Below are 12,361 nucleotides of genomic sequence, written 5' to 3' on the forward strand. Positions count from 1 at the left end.
GCGCCAGTGCATTCTCTCGTCGTAAGAGATTTAGAGAGGTTTGAAAGGGGCACTAAAGAAGATTCAGCGATCGTCTGTTCTTGGTCATAACTGATTCTGCAGGCACTAACGTTCTTAAAAATTGTGGGTCGCCTGACAATTCCCGATCAGGCCGAGTTTTACTCGCTCCGAGGAAGTCACACAAGGAGCGCTATGATAGACAAACACTTTATCGATACTTAAGTTGTGCTGCGGGGGCCAAGGCTGCCTTGTGGTCCGGGTCTCCCCTGGGCTCGTTCCGCACCGCCTCTTTTGTTCGTCACGGCCCCTCGAACTCTGTCCACGCGCACCTACCACGAGCGTCCCTTTCCCTTCTTCCTCGCCGCTCACGGGGCCGTCTATCCACGTTCAGCGTGGCTCGTTGTCTCCCACACTCCCCTCCCCTCAAGCCTCAAACTCCAGGGGGGTCCGGAGCATCCGGAGTTCCTGGACCGAGTCACTGGACTCCGAGTCGCCCATCTCCGCCTTGCTGGTGGCGGTGGACGTGCATCAGGTGATTGGTGAACTCCTGGTGGGGGGACTTGATGAGCTCTCGCTCCCGCAACAGGTCCGGGGTCAGGTAGCTGTACGTCTGCTGGATGGCCAGGTAGGTGGTCTCGGCAAAGTTGCCCAGCATGGCCGTCGAGACGCGGGCCGAGGTGTAGCAGACCTCGATGCCCGCCATGTGCAGCAGCTTCTTGGGCACTGGGGCGGACACGATGCTTGTGCCGCGGGGCGCCGGATTAGCCGCATCAGCACGCACCTTGCAGGGTACGGTGTGGCGCTTTCCACTCTTGTTTCCCCAATAGCCGTTATGGACGGGGATGACGCACAGCTAGGCCAGGATGACGGCTTGAAGGATGGCCGTGGCCACCTCTTTGAAGCACTTGGCAGGACTGGCACCTCTTTGGAGCTCTTGGAGCACTGGCCGTTGAAGTCCCCAATGGCCACAAAGGCCTTGAAGCGGGTGCGCTGGCCGGCACGCGTCTGCTTCTGCAACGGCATAATCTTCAGCACCTCGTCCTTCAGCGTATCCCTGGGACTCTCCGGTCCTCCGCGTCTCCGCCGCCCTGCCTTCGTTGACGTGGTCGACGTCGGGAAGGCTCACCCCGTCTCTGCCAACCAGGTTGACCACCCTGACGGTTGGTTCGTCTTGCTCCTTGCTAACCGGGTTGACCACCCTGTTGGTTGGTCTGGCCGTTCCCCCTCCAACCGGGTTGACCACCCTGTCGGCTTGTCTGGCCATTCTCTTGCCGAACGGGTTGGCCACCCGGTGCGTTGGGCTGACTGGTCTTCTGCCGGAAGGGTTGACCACCCTGGGAGTTGGGCCGGCTGGCTCTGCCGGTATCCCGGGAAGTGGAAGGTCGCCTTCCCGGATGGCGCCGCCCATTCTGGTTCCTCCGGGGGGCATTTCTGGACAGAACAAGCTCTATTAACATCTTGCAAAGAATAGATCAAGTTCTAGGCCGCAGATTATAGCGCCGCGCAGAGCACCTGTCGGATCTCTCACCGACGGGTTCGCGCATTGTTCGACTACCTCGCTTAGGCCGCGTTGCCGGTCGCGCGCAAGAGTCACGCGGAACGGAGGATTCCTCGTTTTGTTCTCGTTCATCGTCATCCCGATCACGAAGATGGTACTTTTTCAGGTCTGTGATGTGGACCGGGCAAGACTCCTCGCTCGCATTTTCCTGAGCGAGCCTGTAGGTAAGACGTGACAGTCGTGCCTTTACCACGTAGGGCCCTTCCCACTTCGAAGCAAGTGAGGCTGCGAATCCGCTCGCTGCATTGCTCAAAGGATGAGTTTTCCTGAGGACCAAGTCCCCCACCTTGTACTCCAGGTGACGATGAGTCTTATCGTACTGGGCCGCCTGTTCGATCCTTGCTGCAACGAGGTTCTCTCTGGCGTCGTGCAACGCATTCGAAAGGCGAACTTTCAACTCCGCCGCGTAAATTTAGAGAGTGGGCGTTCTGTCGAACCTTGGTTATTTCGTAACCCGTTCTCCAGCGGAGACGATAGCTCCTTACCCAAGTTTAGAAGCGCAGGCGTTAACCCAGTCGATCTGTTCACGGTCGTCCAGATTGCAAAACCCATCTCGACAATGTGTTCGTCCCAGTCCCTGTGTCTCTCCGTTAGTGTGATCAGCATGCTCTTCAAGTTTCGGTTCACTCTCTCAGTGATATTAGCCTGAGGATGGTATGGTGTCGTCCTTTTGTGCTTTATGTTTAGCGCCAAGCAGGAGTCAGTGAACACTCTGCTGGTAAAATAGCTAGCATTATCGCTGATGAGACACGTGGGTGTACCGAAGCGCATGAAAGTTTCCAACAACTTCTCCCAGATGCGCTCCGAGACAGCTTCCTCAGCGGGTGTAACTCCACCCATTTTGAGAAATGATCGGTTATTACCAATAAATACTGGTTCCCACGGGGACTTTTAGGAAGTGGGCCGATGATGTCGCAAGCAACCATCTCCCACGGGTAGTGACTCACTACAGGCTGCATCAGGCCTGGGGGCTTTCCCCCTCGCGGCTTCGCTCTCTGGCAGGCTGGGCAGCTACGGGCGTATCGGAGTGTGTCCTGTCTCATCCCCGGCCAGGTCGCGACGCGACATAACTTTTGAAAAGTCTTGCTGCCGCTGCCATGACCAGCCAAAGCCGAGTCGTGGAAGTATCCGATAAACCGCCTCCGTAGCCTCCTAGGAATCACCACCCTGAACGGAGAGTCGCTCCCCTCCTCGTCGTCGATTGTTGGAATGTAGCGGAGCAATACGCCGTCCTGACCCAGCAGGTATAAATCAATATGTTTGTTAAATTGACCGCCAGCGTTCCCGGTGTTGCTTGCCATTTCCGCAATTTTCCCCAACACCCGCTGACAAAAACCATCTGCCTTTTGGGCCTCGACAAGCTCTTCCTTGCTCACCACTTCACCCCAAGCCACGATCCTCTGTTCCCTCGTGCGGCCTCCTAACACTGCGACGAGCTCCTGTTGCATCGATCCCTTCCCGCTGTCTCGCTTATGAGCGACCGCGCGGGAAGCTTGTCTCTCGCAATCCCCTGGTTGCGTCTCCTCCTTCCAACCACTATCATGGGGCGCCCGAGAAAGTGCGTCTGCAACCTTGTTGGTAGAGCCCTTTCCGTACTCGACAGTATAGGAGTATCGCTGCAAAGTGAGTGCCCACCGAGCTAACCTCCTCGCCGGCTCTTTCAACCTTTGAATCCAGGTGAGAGCGGCGCGGTCTGTCTGACTGACGAAGGTGGTCCCGTCTAAATACAGGTCGAATTTCTTTAGAGCAAACATGACGGCCAGGCCCTCCTTCTCCGTCACGCTGTAATTGCGTTCTGGCGGTGTAAGAGTTCGGCTGGCGAATGCCACCGGGTGGCGTATAAGCAAACCATATCCCGTACAGCACCTGGCCACGCCCCCTTGTCACGTGACATGACGTCACTTCCGCTAAAGCAATTTGTCCTGTCACGTGACCTGACGTCACTTCCGCTCCAAATCGAAACCAGTTGTTTTATTGGTTAGCGAATTGTCACGTGACATGACGTCACTCGCGCCGCTGTGGCAAGGTAAACATGGCGCGCGCCGCCGCCTGAAGCACGAAGCCTACGCGGTCGATCATCGGTGCAGTCGCGGCTGAAGCCAGAAACGCTTGAGACGGGAAGCCTACGCGATCGACGCAGTCGCGGCTGAAACGCTGTGAACGCGGTGACGCGAGGGACTCAACACTTGGTGACGCAACTACGCGACGCCCGCAGTATGCGACGTCTCGCATCGTGCTTCTGCACAGGAGTGCGTAAAAAGTGCAAGTACTTCTCTTAGCGTTCTCAACTCGTCGCTTGATAAGAGCGAAGCAAGGTTACTACCAACGCCTACCGCTGGTTTCCGAAGTCGAGCCTTCGGTTTCCAACCTCGGGTCTCGATGTCGCCGCTATTCTTGCCGCGCAGGTTCGTCGCCGACGCGGCGGATGTGAACCATATCATGCCTGAACGCTTGCCTTTTTCGATACGAAAATATGCTCTGTTGTCACGAACGTTTACGCCGACCCACAAGCTGAATTTGAAGTATTGCCAGCATTTTTATTTCGCCTGTACGTTGTCATCGCATCACCGTTACTCGCGGCGACGCAGATCTTCGTGCTTGCCTTCTAGCGGTGCCGCGGCTCTCCGGACCCAAAATAAAAAAAAAGCTGCTCTACGCTCGAACCGCAAATTGGGGAAGTGGTAAAGAAATTAGCTTAGTACCGTCAGAAACACTCGTATGACGATAGGCATGCTCAGTGGAACTATGAAGAGAAAAAACAAGAGTGCATACTTTGAACTCGAAAAGTTTTTATTTCACCACATTAAATATATCCTTGCAATGCAGTGCTGGTTTCAAAGAATGCTATTTCCTCAGTCCCTTGCGAAATGGCAAGTTCACACTGAAAAGCAACAGTTTACATATACATTAAAAGAAGTTCACGAATGGAAATAATAGTTTCTCTCGAGACCTAAGGTAAAGCAAACGGGCATGTCGCCTCAAACGTATAAGGCACATGAAAGCTGTAACTTTGGAAGCTACTATATCTTATTGACGTAAAAGCAGCATCACACACTTGCAACAGCTTATGACCAGTGGCTGACCAGTCAGTCACAAGAGACTTATAATCGGTTTCAAGTCATTCCCTTCGTAAGCAGTTGCAGGTGAGTGAAACAGCCTTAAAGTGTGACACCTTTCGCTGTGAACACCAATTGTAAACAATGAATAAACCTCTTCTGTTCTTACTTAATTTGCACCATGTCGGAATTTTACATCACTATTGTGTGCATGTGACAAAATGTGAAATTGAGCCCGAAACTGACACGGCTGCAAAATAATCAGTTTTAAGAACTCGTGTCGGATTTAAAATTGCAACCAGCAATCCTGGACACGGAGCAGACATTCGATTGTATCTGTTCGGATGAGTAGCTGTGTTTTTCCTTTCATTAATCCAGACAGTTTGAATGGATGTAACCTCTGCTTTTGTACATAACATGTGGATATGAGCATAAACAACAGGGGAGGCACCCAGCATTAACATCAGAAGAATGAAAACAGGTTAGAGAGCAGCTGAACTTAATTCTACTTGTTGGCTGATGAGTTTGTGGACGACATGAAGCGTGGAGTCTTCTGCCGCGCCTGTGAACCCTCTGTGTACGCCCCTCTTTCAATGTCTTTTTTCTGACTCCGCTTTTGAAGAGACTTGGGGCTAAGGACGTTGGTAACTGGTCACCGGTTCACACTTGACAAGTGCTTCCGGCGAGTCTGTGCCCAACTACATTGCTGTGCTGCGTCGCGTCGCTCAGCACTGCGAGTAGACATAATTTTCGTACAAGTTTTGTGACCGGTTAGCTTGTAGGGTGTGTGAGGAAGCCATTTAGCGACACCTTCTCGCCACACCAGACCTCGTTTTCGCTAGGGCTCAACAACTTGCGATTGCTGCGGAGTGTGCTACAAACGGAAAGCCCCACATTTCCGGGCTCCAGAGACGGCAGAGGTTCGCCACATGGACAAACACCACCTACACAAGGCATGAAACGGTTCAATGCCAAGCCACAGCCCTGGCGCAGGGAAGACATCTCCGAGTACAGCTAGAAAATGTTGTACACGATGCAGGTAGCTATAATTTTAAATACCCCATTTCTGTGGTGGAAAGGGACACATCATACATGCATGCCGTCAGTAGTTGGCCAAATCCAAGCACCACGCTACGGTAGTGGAATCCAGTCATCATCTGGGATCATTGAACCAAGGTAGAAATCGTCGAAGTTCAAGTAAATGAAATTTTCATCTGCATAGATGGTGAGGCTTGGTCAACAATTGTTCAAAATAGATAGTGTCGGCTTGGAATGGCAGCATATACTTAAACCTAAACTGCTCTCCGGACGTATTCACAATGTAAGTTGATGGTTCTAAGAAGTGTCAATTTTTCCACGCGGTTCAAGGGAAAGGAGCATGTGCCACCATTGCTGACCGTGAAAAGACATGGAGCAAGCCTGCTTGAAAGAAACCGGTTGGAAGTATTCGATAAGCTGCGTGAGCAACAGACCTTTCCGGAAACATGTGGTGCCCCCAGCGTCTACTTTATGCACTGCGACGTCCAGATGTATGGCACGAGGATTTGTCCCAGAAGCGAAGACGGAGTTGATGTTTGTTTAACAGTTTGTGATTTCAGAACACGGAGGGGGCAAAGGGAGAGCAAAACAGAGGGTGTGATGACCTTTTTTTTTACCACTCACTCAATTTTTAGCATTTTCCCAGCTCCTAATGATAAGAAAGACTGAATCGTGCTACTATTACGATATACAAAGCGTTTGAGCCGGCACGAGCGTACATCCGAAGAGCCCTACAATTCCCCTCGTTGCAAGGTCTCTTAGGATTTTCCGGAAAGGTCTATTGCGCATTCAGAAAGGGAGAGAAGGGGGGGGGGGGGGGTCCAAGAAGATGAAAAATTAAAGCACTCCTTGTCGAGGCTTACAAAGCACTACTATTTAAGGTGTCCTTCAATTAGCCGAGCCACTCCCACAGACTCAAGGACTGCCAAAAGAATTTCCAAGGGTCTTCGAGTAAGGACTTGGCGGACCCACATACATTCACACTAAATCTGAACTTCAAACCCAAGTACCACAAGCCTCGACTTGTTCCTTTGGCCAATGAGTCAAAGGTGTAGTACACCATCACGCAACTCGTGCAACAAGGAATTTTGCCCTTGGTGCAGCTATCTGCATGGGCTACGCCAGTTGTACCCGTGGGGAAGTCAAACGGCGTGATATGGCTATGTGCATGTTATAAACGCATCATTAATCCAGTCTTGAAACAAGTCGTACCCACTGCCAACAGCACAGCAAATTTTGACTCAACTAGTAGCATAGTCCTTTATTACGCTTTTGGTCACAAAACTTCTCTGCAACGCTATAGAAGGGCTTGGTATGCGACCACGTGTGGCACTGGGGTTGACAAGGAGTCGGAGTCCGCCGTCCCACCTGGCAGACATGACGGAGAACACGGGGGCAAGGAAACTTGTTTCCTAGTGGGACTGGAGTTGTGAACGAAACACTTAAAAATGCACAGACAAACAAAGTCTGGCGACGCGGTTTTCCTGTTTTGCTCTTTGGGCATAAAACGCGCCGACAAACACGGTGAAAGGCGCGACGATTACTTTATTTCTTGATTAAATCTTCAGCTTCTCTTTTACTGTTGGCGACTTTCCGTAAACAGTGCTGACAATCGACTCCAAACTTTTTCCAAACTAGAAATACCCGAATCGTTCCTTTTGTGGGCCGTTCGAGGCATTCTAGGTGGGCGCCACGGAGTTTCACGCTGATTTTGAGGATGTTTATACCTTCATATTCGAATGATCGAGGGAAAGCGCTCCTTTGTGGACAATACAGCATCCCGATTATCACAGAACGTGATGACAAGTCTCTCGTCTGCCGGAATGGCTTGCCGCGGAACGTCGTGTCCTACTTCGTGGTAAGCGGTCTTACTTTGGTCAGTCCTCGCACATGGGTGTATCCATCCTGATGCAAGGGCGTAGACTTCGGCGTCTTGAAGCACCACCTCGCACACCAAGTTTTCACGAGCAAAACCAGCCAGAGCAAATTCGCTTCTGCAACGCGACCGCCCGGCGCCAGCCAGCAAGCTGCGCCCCTAACTACTACATGCAACCGAGGGACCGGAACTCCGGGGCCGGGAACGAGGAGTGGCAGTGGCCACCAAGGGCTTCTCGTTCCGGGAGGAAGGGTAGAAGGGTGGGAAGGGAGACAACCGAAGGCATAAACGGGCGAAGAGGATAGATTTGTCTCCGAGAGATGTTCCTCAGTGGGACTGCTTGCTGTGCTTGAAGTCCAACGACAGACAAGAACTTGTCCGTCGTCAATCAATTGTCGGCGACACAGAACTTTGTGGTGTCGTCGGACAAAAACCGGTGTTTGTCGCTCTAGTGGGACGAGGCTATGAATGTTATATTCGGCGGCAACACTTATAAGAACACCGTGCAGAGTCCAAGTAACGTCGCACCCACGGTCCCCCTCGCTCAAATCAAGTATTGTCAGCGCCAGGAAGCCACGAACATAGATTAGACTCTCTCAACAAACGTCGCAGCATCCTGTTCACTGCACCGTCCTTTTAACCAAAATTCATCAATGAAACGCATTTAACCGCAGTATGCGTTCAATTAACGACGAGGAAGTTTCTGGACCCCCGAGGATGGACGACTCCGCTCATCACGGATGAATTATAAAGCTTTCTCCTGGTGAAAACTGAAGTTAGTAGTTGGAATGCCTCGAATCTTACTTCGAGGCTAAGAACATCACAAGCTCCGCAAAGTAGCAAGCCGTCTTCCTGGCGTTCTGCATGAATAAACCTACGACACCGTACAAGCCTTGCTCGCACCGAAAAAGCTTTCAGAGGTTGAGTTTGAGATTATCAAGCGCTTCAGTGAACACCACGACCCCAAGCCAGCAAAAGTGCCGAGTTGGTTCAAATTCCATCAACGGAACAAATCAAACTACGACGGGCTCCGTCCTCGAGTATGTGGCCGCACTTCCTCCGCGATTATCAACTTTTCAAGGATTAGCATCATCAAAGGTCGCGGCGAGCTGTCAACACAAAAGACGGTTTGCCACGGTGCTGACGGCGAGTGTAGCAGTGGAGGGGGACAGGTTTTGTTCACTTCCGCATATCACACATCAGTTCCGTTAGCCACCACAGCGTCTGCAGATTGGCAAATATTTTCTTTTCTTTGCGACTACGCACCAGAATAGCGGTTTTTCGAGGCAAAGTGACACATTTTTGGTCACTTGAGCTTGGATAAACAATATATAAAATACAAACTGCCAATTCTTTTAACACTAAAATCGTTGCACCACCCCTTTGACGTGCCTCACGCGGTAGTGATACATGACTGCGTGCCAGTATGATGTTCATCCACATTGAAGCGAGGAAGGACGGCGATTGAACCTCGAATTCCTGGATTCTGCAGTCCAAGCTCCCTGCTTCATGTGCTCCGAGCTGTGGTGCACTAACACGCTCGGCCGCCGATCCCCTCAGCAGTGCCATCGAAGGGTTATGCGCCTCGGTCCAGCCCCACGAGCTGACCGCTCGACCAATGTTGATGCTGTAACCCTGCAGGCAAACAAAGTGCTTGTGGTTGCAGCCTGCCACTCATCTGTGAGCTCAATTGACGTTAACACAGCAGTGTTTCCAGGCCTGGGTCTGCAACTGAGTTTTAAGCCCACCTGACATGAGTCCCCAGAAGGCTGCCGGCTGTTGAGGTCTTTAGTGAAGTCTCACAATAGGCACATCGTCCTGCACGTTCCTCTGCAGGGAATGGGGTCTCTTTCTTGGCCTCTTGACAGGCTGGTCACTTGGTGGGCATCCGGCTGGCACCCTTTTCGAGCCCCTCACCAACCCTGGCCTATGTCGGGCAAGGCTCGTAAGCTGCACCCGGATCTGGCGTCCCCGGGGCCTTCATGCTGCCGCAATTGCCTCGAGGCTCAACATGAGGCCAGTGGTGTCATTGCCATTGGGCACACAGTCCAGCTCGTGCTTAAGACTCTGCAGGATTTCGAGATATGTTGTGCTGTCCTCATTCAGGGCATGCAGGCACTGCAAGCTCGACTCCAGGTGCCAGTACACTTGTTCTCGTGCCTGCGTGGAAGGCGTTGTGGCAAGCAAGCGAGCAAGTTACCTTCTGTCTGTACTCTGTCTCACTTTGGGAGCTACAAGGAAGGGCGAGCTCCAAGTTTTCGGCATCCCTGCAAAGCATGCAGGTTCGTGCAGTGCAACCTCTGTTCAGGATAACATGCTTGTGCTCGTAGCTCCAGCTTCTCTCCCTCGGAATGTGAAGCAAACTATAGTTGTGGTGAAGGTTCAGACTTTGAGGCTACAAACAACTACTCAAAACTCCTTTGTTTCTCTTTTTTTCTTTTAAGTTTATACATGTACGGTCAACAAGTAAACCTGCTTGACATTTTAGTAAGGGAGCATGACTGCGATTCTAGCCAGGTATGGCTGCCACATAGAAAACGAGTCCTGCCATTTTTAGATTAGTGAGCAACACACCAGGCTAGTTAAAATGTGAATGTAACTTGGCAGGTATGTGAAGCTTGGAGAGCCCACTTTCACTGTTTTAGCATGGGTATATATGCCGAGACGCTCCAGGAATTACCACAGTCAATCTTAATGTCCGGCGCATTGATGCATACCCATATGCCGGACATTAAGATTGACCGTGGCAACTCCTGGAGCGTCTCGGCGTATGTTCCCATGCTAAAACAGTAAAGGTGGGCTCTCTCTGCTTCACATATCTGCTAAGTTGCATTCAGATATTATGCAGGGATGCCGAAAACTTGGAGCTCGCCCTTCCTTGTAGCTCCCAAAGTGAGACTAAGTACAGACAGGAGGTAACTTGCTTACTTGCTTGCCTCAACACCTTCCACGCAGGCACGAGAACAAGTGTACTGACACCTGGAGTCGAGCTTGCAGCGCCTGCATGCCCTGAATGAGGACAGCACAACATACCTCGAAATCTTGCAGAGTCTTGGGCACGAGCGGGACCGTGTGCCCAATGGCAATGACACTACTGGCCTCGTGTTGAGCTTCGAGGCAACTGTGGCAGCATGAAGGCCCCGGGGATGCCAGCTCCGGGTGCAGCCTACGAGCCTTGCCCGACATAGGCCAGGGTTGGTGAGGGGCTCGAAAAAGGTGACAGCCGGACGCCCACCAAGTGACCAGCCTGTCAAGAGGCCAAGAAAGAGACCCCATTCCCTGCAGAGGAATGTGCAGGACAATGTGCCTAGTGGGAGACTGCACTAAAGGCCAGCTGGCATGCAGCCTTCTTAAGACCCATGTCAGGTGGGTCTCACTTAGTTGCAGACCCAGGCCTGGAAACACCGCTGTGTTAACGCCAATTGAGCTCACAGATGAGTGTCAGTCTGCAACCACAAGCACTTTGTTTGCCTGCAGGGCCACAGGATCAACATTGGTCGAGCGATCAGCTCGTGGGACTGGACCGAGGCGCACAACCCTTCGAAGGCGCTGCTGAGGGGATCGGCGCCCGAGCGTGTTAGTGCGCCACAGCTCGGAGCACATGAAGCAGGAAGCTTGGACTGCAGAGTCCAGGCATTCGAGGTTCAATCGCCATCTCTGCTCGCTTTAATCTGGATGAACATCGTAGTGGCGTGCAGTCGTGTATCAGTACTGCGTGATGCACATCAAAGGGGTGGTGCAACGATTTTAGTGCGGAAAGAATTGGCAGTTTGTATTTTTTATTTTGTTTATCCATGCACAAGTGATCAAAAACATGTCACTTTGCCCCGAAAAACTGCTATTCGGGAGCGTAATCGCAAAGAAAACGAAATATTTGCCGATCTGCAGCCGCTGTGGTGGTTAACGGAACTGATGTGCGACATACTCTTTGGGATATGCGGAAGTGAAGAAAACCAGTCCCCCTTCGCTGCTACACTCGCCGTCACCCCTGTGGCGAACCGTCTTTTATATCGAAAGCTCGCTGCGACCTTAGATGATGCTAATCCTTGAAAAGTTGATAATCGCAGAGGAAGTGGCTGGGGTCTGTAAAGAGAGAACCCAGGGAGATACCACGTGATCACCCAGAGTGCGTCACTCGAAAGGCGATGTGGAGAGTTGAGAGGCACCTTAACCTTCGATTTGTTTTATTTTTTTATAAAAAAACTAGCATTCGCAAGAAAATACGGTTTTCTGTTCTTCATTCCATGGGTGACACAGATTATTTTCTGCAGTTGATTGGCCGAAGTCTGAAAATCGTTGAACCGCCCCTTTAAAAACCCCAGGCCGGCAGTCATACTGCAGCTGACTAAATTTCTCATCTATGGTGTAAACCAGTGTCGCTAAACTCAAAAGGCAGACCGACCTTACGCTTTGTAAACACGGACAAGAAATTTGGTGTCTGGCACTGCTGGCGTTCCTTGTCTTGCCCAGGGACGGTGTCCGTGGTGGTCAGCGACCTTTGTGTAGCTGCATCAGTGTTGGCAACCGTTCTTCGTAAAGCAGTCCTTGTTAAGGACATGAACAGCTTCACTCTGGTTAGTCTAAAACGTTGAAACGTGCCATCTGTGAGAAGAGTGCGGGTTTCCATGGTAAGTCTTTCCTAGTGCGCCACTGCAAAAATCCCTCTTTGTGTCGCGACTTGGCTCAGGTTGCCTTTCCGGTTGAACCCTTTTGGTGTATGTTACTTGTACCCTAAGATTTCTTAGCTGACGCGGGAGTCTGCTAGCCTCCCATGAATTATGCACTTATTTTAAAGTCGCATTCACTTAAGACCTGACTGCATCTTCCAACACA

General features: G+C 51.5%; 1 pseudogene; it reads right to left on the reverse strand.

The window, feature by feature from the left end:
- Window positions 1-475: 475 nt before the first annotated feature.
- On the reverse strand, window positions 476-1,264 carry LOC115330140 (annotated as a pseudogene).
- Window positions 1,265-12,361: the final 11,097 nt, after the last annotated feature.

Source organism: Ixodes scapularis, unplaced genomic scaffold, assembly GCF_016920785.2.
Source record: "Ixodes scapularis isolate PalLabHiFi unplaced genomic scaffold, ASM1692078v2 PGA_scaffold2__306_contigs__length_199485367, whole genome shotgun sequence".
NCBI classification, from domain to species: Eukaryota; Metazoa; Arthropoda; class Arachnida; order Ixodida; family Ixodidae; genus Ixodes; species Ixodes scapularis.